The following is a 6,000-nucleotide window of genomic DNA, read 5'->3' as shown; positions in this document are numbered from 1 at the left end:
GCCGCTGCGTGTTTTGTTCTGTGTGACGGCTCCCACCAGCGCTCGCAGGGCAGTTTCGAGAGCGGCCGCTTCCCGCTGCCCCGGAGGCAGCATCTCCCACCAGGGCACGACCCTCCCCGGCCCCGCCTCAGCTTCCCCCGCGGCGGGGCTGGCTGCTGCCCGGCGCTGGAGTCACGCTCCCGATTCAGCCCCGGCGGGGGAACAATGACTTCTCTCCCCCCCACCCCCGGGGCTGCCGCCGCCTCTGGCGTTTCCGGGCCTGCGGCGGCGGGACGCGGCGGTGCCCCCTCGCCCCCCTCCCCTCCTCCCGGGGCGCCCTCACAGACCGGTGGCCGCCGCCCGCCCGCCCAGCGCCGCCGCCCGCCCTCAGAGCGGGGCAGCACCACCCATTGGGGGAGAGGAGGGCGCGGGCGCCCGCACGGTCCGCTCTGCCGCTCTATTGGCTGGCGTGACCGCGCTTCGCTTGCCTATTGGTCGAGGCCGCCGCCAGGCAGCGGCGGGGTCGGGCGGTGCCAGCCCGTCGCTGCCCGCCCTCGCCGCTGTCGCTCCCGGCGGGCGAGTAAGTCCGCGAGCGGCCGGGGCGGCGGAGGAGCCGCCGGGCGGGAGGGGTGAGTCTGAGGAGCGGCCGCTCTCCGCGGAGCGAACTTTTTCCCGCGCGAGGCTGGGGCAGCCCTCCGCGCCGGCGGGACGGTTGCGGCCGTTGGGCAACTAACGGCCGGCTGAAGAGAGCCCCTGGGGTGCCGGGTGGGTCCTGCCCGCCGGCTCGGCGGCGGGGTCCCCCGCCCCGCCCCGCCCTGGGGCAGCCGTTGCCCGGCGGGCTTACGCGCGGCGGTGGGCGAAGGGCGCCGGGGGGGGAGGGAGGGAGGGGGCGGCGGAGTTGCCGTGGCGGAGCCGGTGCCCGGGGGCGGCGGAGGGGCGGGGCGGGGGGGCAGTGACGGGCGGCCCGTGACGGGCTCGGCCGACCCCCTCCCGCCCTGCCGGGGGAGCCTGTCTCAGCCCCTGGTGCGGCGCCGGGCGGCGCTCCAGGGAGCGGCTTTAGCCTCCCCACTTTCGCGGGCCCCCCCCCGGGGCTCTGCCGGCATCCCGGCCGCCTCTGGCCGCTTGCCGGGGTCCTCCCGCGCCCAGCCTCTCGCTCGGCTCCCAGGCGGCGGTCGGGCGGGCAGAGCTGGGGGGGAGCGGCGGCCTGGCCGGGGCTGGCGGGGCAGCCGTTACTTGTGTCGCCTGGAGAAGGCGGCCGGGGGTGCGGGCGGCCGGCTGCGGGCGAGACAAAGGAGCTGCTCCCGCCCGTCTCCCGGAGCAGGGGCAGGCAGCGCGGTGCCTAGCAGCAGACTGCCCGCTCCTGGGGCGCGTGTGCCTGCTCGCGGGAGGATTTGGGACGTAGTTTAGTGGCGCGCTGGGAAATACGTTCGTTCTAACCCATCTCTTCTCTAGGTCTTTTTTTTTTTTCCTGCCGCGTTGACTTCGGTGTCCGCGGGTAGGGATGCGAGAGGTGGCAGCAACAGTTATAATTGCCGAGAGTTTGCGGTTGAGGTTTGCAAGTAGGAAGTGCCGCAGACTGCGGGGGGGTGTGCCGGTGTAGGCTTCGTTATTTAACTTCACGCACGTTAAAGTGAAGGAACTTCCCACGTGCTTTGTGTTTTAAAGGTAATGGTAACAGCCGAGGTAATGCTCGTGGACTTGTTCTTGTTCCCTGTGATCCTGAAAGCCAACACGTCTGTTTCCTGTCCAACTGAATTCTACCTCTGTCCCGAAAAAGTCTTACGCTCACAAGAAAAAGATTTGTGTACTCGAAGATTATTAAGTCTTGTTAGCGTTGATCTTTCATAGTGTTTAATATACACTGCTAGTGCGCGAGAGGATGACTACAGAAGAATAAAATATAAAAGTTTTAAAGGTTTTTTTTTTTTTATGTGATTGCTGTTAGACTTGTTAGCTGCAAATTCAGGTTTGGATATTAGGTTTTCTTTTTAAAGGCAACTTGAATAAATGACGCTGCAAAGAAGCAAAAAGCAGTTCTCTTTAGCAAAGTGTAGAGTGATGATGGCGATTGCTTTTCATTGCGTCTGAAAGACGTTTCTGCAGTTTTTCCTTTCAATAACGCAGCTAGATGCTCTAGTGTCTTCTCACAAGTTTGTGCTTTCCACAGAATGCCTTCCTCTATGCCAGTGCCTTGCTTTTGTTGCCCTCTCCACCTTGCAACAAGTTCTTTTATGTTGTGAAAAGTAAGTGGTGGTGTAAACCTTGGTCAAATTAGCTTCCAATCTATTTTACTGTCATTGGTGAAATACTTCTGGTAAGAGTAATGTACTTTGAAGGTGAGTTTTAGATCCATCTGGCACTGTTCTTGGACATATTTTTTTCTTCCAGAGTAAGAAGACAGTATGAAAATACTACTTTTGAAATGCAAAACTCGGCTGGTTCTCTTCTGTGATAATCTCTTTGCGAGATGAGGTACTTTTAACAGGCCTTTTATCAGAGGGGTGACAGTTTTGAGGAAGTTCAGTATTGCTTTGGATGATTTATTAATTGTAGCAATTCACTTTCAGTGTTGAGCAGTTCTAAAAGTGCAAGTTAAATCTATTCAGAATGCTTCTTACAAGGAGAAAGGCTTTCACAGGCAGAATCGCATTGAACTTCTGCCATAGTCTCCTGAATTGGGAAGGTTTTCTTTCACTTGAGAGTCTGCGGTAGACATGTTCACAGGCATAGCTGGGTAGTTAAGTCACTTGGATTCTAATTTTGCAAGGACTTGTATCACAAACAAGCATGTGCGTGAGATATTGCAAGGCTAGGCACTACAAATGGTATGTGTCATCTATATTTTACTTAGCACAATGAAGCTGGCCCGAAGTTGAGAGAAGAGCCCATTTACTGCCGCATGTTATGACTGTATCAAACCTAATAGTAAGTCACTGAGTTAAATTCTTTGTATGTGTTAGTGTAAAACTCCACTGTCTTGAATCTTTTCTATATGCTCACGTGAGGAAATATATTTTCATTAAATTCTGCCTTAAGGTAGATGTTAGGTTCTCTCTTGTCACTGACTTTCGCACATGCAATGTGAAAATCACCTCCTTCATTCTGGAGACTTATATTGTTAGTTATCAAATGTTGACCAATGTCTGGCTATTTGGATTAGAAAATAAACATACTTTTAATGGCCTGATGTGACACCATTTTGTTTCAGGTTGTGTGGAAGATGCATAGTTTGAGAAATCTACATGATTTGTAAAAGTCACAGTTCCCAGGCTTTCCTTTGGGACTAAGAGCCTGTGGAGTACTCTTTATGTTTGAGGCTTTCAAATGAAACTTTCATGAGGCTCAAATGTTCATGTTGATGAGAATATTAAAATGCAGTAGCACTTGGACTCTAAAGAAAGTTCGCCTGGGCATGCCACAAGCATACAAAGCCTATATCGGGAACAGCTTAGACTTAAATCCATTAGGTGGATCACCAGGTCAGGTTTCATTCCCAAGCCTTCACTTAGGCAAATGCACTCTCTGTGTAACCTGGCATGCTTCCTCCCTTGCAAACACAAGGTGGGATACGAAGCTTATGCTTAAGTCTGCCATAGGGTTTGTGCTGGTAGTTTTGTTAGTGTAACTGGAGATCATGCCTATGAATCACTGCACTTGTGTGTTACTTGCAGCATCACCAGTTACCAAGCACTCAGTCTTCCAGGAGCAATATGCATGAAGTTTAAGCAGGATATCCTGTCATGCTGTGTAAGAAACGAGAAGCCTGATGATATGACCTTCACTGTGTGTCTTCTTTGAAGTTAGGAAAACTAGAGTCTGAACCTCTTATGCTTTGGAAAAACTGAAGTCTGCAAATTTCTATTTATTTTCTGAGGTGTAATAGCTCGGTGACTGAAGTGGCGGCTCTGTGTAATCTCTAAGACTTCTTCCATGGTATTATCAAAATATGATGTGCTTAAAACCTGCGTTTTATATGCAGCGTTTTTCAGTGTGTTGCTTTGTACTTGGTAGGATGTACCTGAAAATATTTATTGTTTTACTGGAATCTGATAGTTTTCCTGCTCAACAAAATGACAGTTTTTGGTTTGTCAATGCTGTGCTGTTTAATTATGCAAGTATAAAAAACCTCCCGCCTTAATTAGAATTGTAGGCATGATATCTTTTTTTTAAATCTATATTTTCTTTCTTTTCCAGAAAAAAGGGCCCCTATAGCAGTTCACTGCCCTCAGTTACCAGAATTGAAATGATGGCATATTGAATACACATTTAGGAGTGGAGAATGTATTGGAATCAAAACATTTTTATATTAGCATCAGTAATTAGGAACTTAGACTGGATTAATTTATTTGAAATGCTTCTTGAGGTAATCTTGGAAGACAATAATAAAGTGGTGTCAGGATAAGGACTTAAATTTGTCAGATCAGTGACATTAAAGACAAGGAGCACTAAAATATGAAAATGTTTTGAATGTATAGCAATTGCTGCAAGGCCATGTTTGAAGTTTCCAGGCTGCTCAAGCTCTGCATGCCATTAAAATGTTTTATTAGCTTCTGCATTGATCAGAATCTTCTGTATACTCTATAATGTATAAGTATGTGCACACACTTTTAAGGTGAAGAACCTCCGTATGCTCTCAAGATTTTCTTTATAGGCTGACACTTAAAAATGTTTGAAGTTATTTGAATATGGTGGTGAAAGTTAAAAAGTTTTCCATGAGGTTAAGGGGTGAAATGCTTCTGCATTTGTTTAAGTAAATCATGAGGTTTCTATCAGAATTTGTGCTGGAACTTTGTTAGCATGAAAACTCCAATACTCATGGATTAGATTTAAAAAAAACTCCACAACAACAACATCTGAAAGATCCAACAACTGTAATAGTTCTCAATTTATAGCACATCTAAAAATAATGCAGGATATAAAGTGTTTCCTTGTACTTTTGGTGAAACTGTTGTGAAGCCTTTGTCCTAATTAGGACCATGTTCAATACCAGCTGAATAAAAATAGAATGTCGGCTTAGTCTGGGAGGGCAACTGTTATTTACAGTGATTTCTTTAGACTCATCCCCACATGAACTTGCATGCTCTGGGAACAACTGGGAAGGTAGTGAATGAAAGCAGTATAACTTACAGCCCAAGTGAGTACTGAAATTGTGTGAATGCGATCCTTTCTTGTCATTGCCGTGCCAGAAATGGGAGTATGTTGGTGTATTTGTTTGTGTGATGAATTAAGGGCTCTGTTTATAAGGCTTCAGTGTATCTGCTAAATAGCGTACAAATGTAATGCAAGTGGGTTCGATAAACAGTTGTTACCAGGAGTATTATTTACTAGAACTGGAATCAATAAAGCATGTGGAATTTAGACAGATACTTAATCATCATCACTCTTCTGTATGGAGAATGCCATGAAGAGCGAGGGTGTGCATGAAAACATTTCTTAGCTTATTTTAAATGGCCAGCATTGCTGAAGAATCATCTGATTATTGAAAGGAAGACTGGAAATGGATTATCACTCCAAAACAGATGGATGTGTTCTTCTATCTCTAACTTCTGATGATATGAAATGCTGTGCAGCAATCAAAGCATAACAAATAAATTTAGGTAAAAGCAATACCAACTGAGTAGTAAAACACACCTATTGCTGATGCAAAAGTTGCTAAGTATTTGTAGTCCATCCTGATTGACATAAGAGATCTCTCATTCTGACTTAGTGACAGAAACTGCATATTTTGAACGCTTTTGATAGCTATTAAAGATGGCTCTCTTGGGTAAGAGATAAGATACTCTTTACAGTTTTGTTACTGTTTTCTATTCGGAGGCTAACCTTTAATTAAAAATAGCATAAGGTGCTCTGAAACTGCACTGGATACTAATTAACTCACTTTGGTGCTTAAAGCCATGCTGTCTCCTAAGGTTTCCTGCTGTTTGCACTGGATAAATATTTATGCTTCAGCAAGACATTAACTTCAGCCTGATGAATAGTGCATACAACTTTAGTATTTTTGTTAATACTAAACACCATGAT

At 47.3% G+C, this 6,000-nt stretch overlaps 1 protein-coding gene across 7 annotated transcripts in view; it reads left to right on the top strand.

Annotated features, from left to right (window-relative positions):
• The first annotated feature begins 526 nt into the window (after nt 1-526).
• The window catches only part of HYCC1 (hyccin PI4KA lipid kinase complex subunit 1), a 51,055-nt gene continuing 45,581 nt past the window's right edge, over nt 527-6,000 (top strand). For 5 of the 7 annotated variants that reach the window (XM_074900410.1, XM_074900411.1, XM_074900407.1 and 2 more), the window contains exon 1: nt 527-608. The gene's annotated coding sequence lies outside the window, so the exon portion shown is untranslated. Of the gene's footprint in view, nt 609-1,560; nt 1,645-5,085; nt 5,114-6,000 lie in introns of those variants that run through there. The other 2 variants (XM_074900409.1, XM_074900408.1) reach the window with 2 other exon arrangements.

Source organism: Athene noctua, chromosome 2, assembly GCF_965140245.1.
Source record: "Athene noctua chromosome 2, bAthNoc1.hap1.1, whole genome shotgun sequence".
Classification (NCBI taxonomy): Eukaryota; Metazoa; Chordata; class Aves; order Strigiformes; family Strigidae; genus Athene; species Athene noctua.
This window is presented reverse-complemented; position numbering and strand designations above follow the sequence as displayed.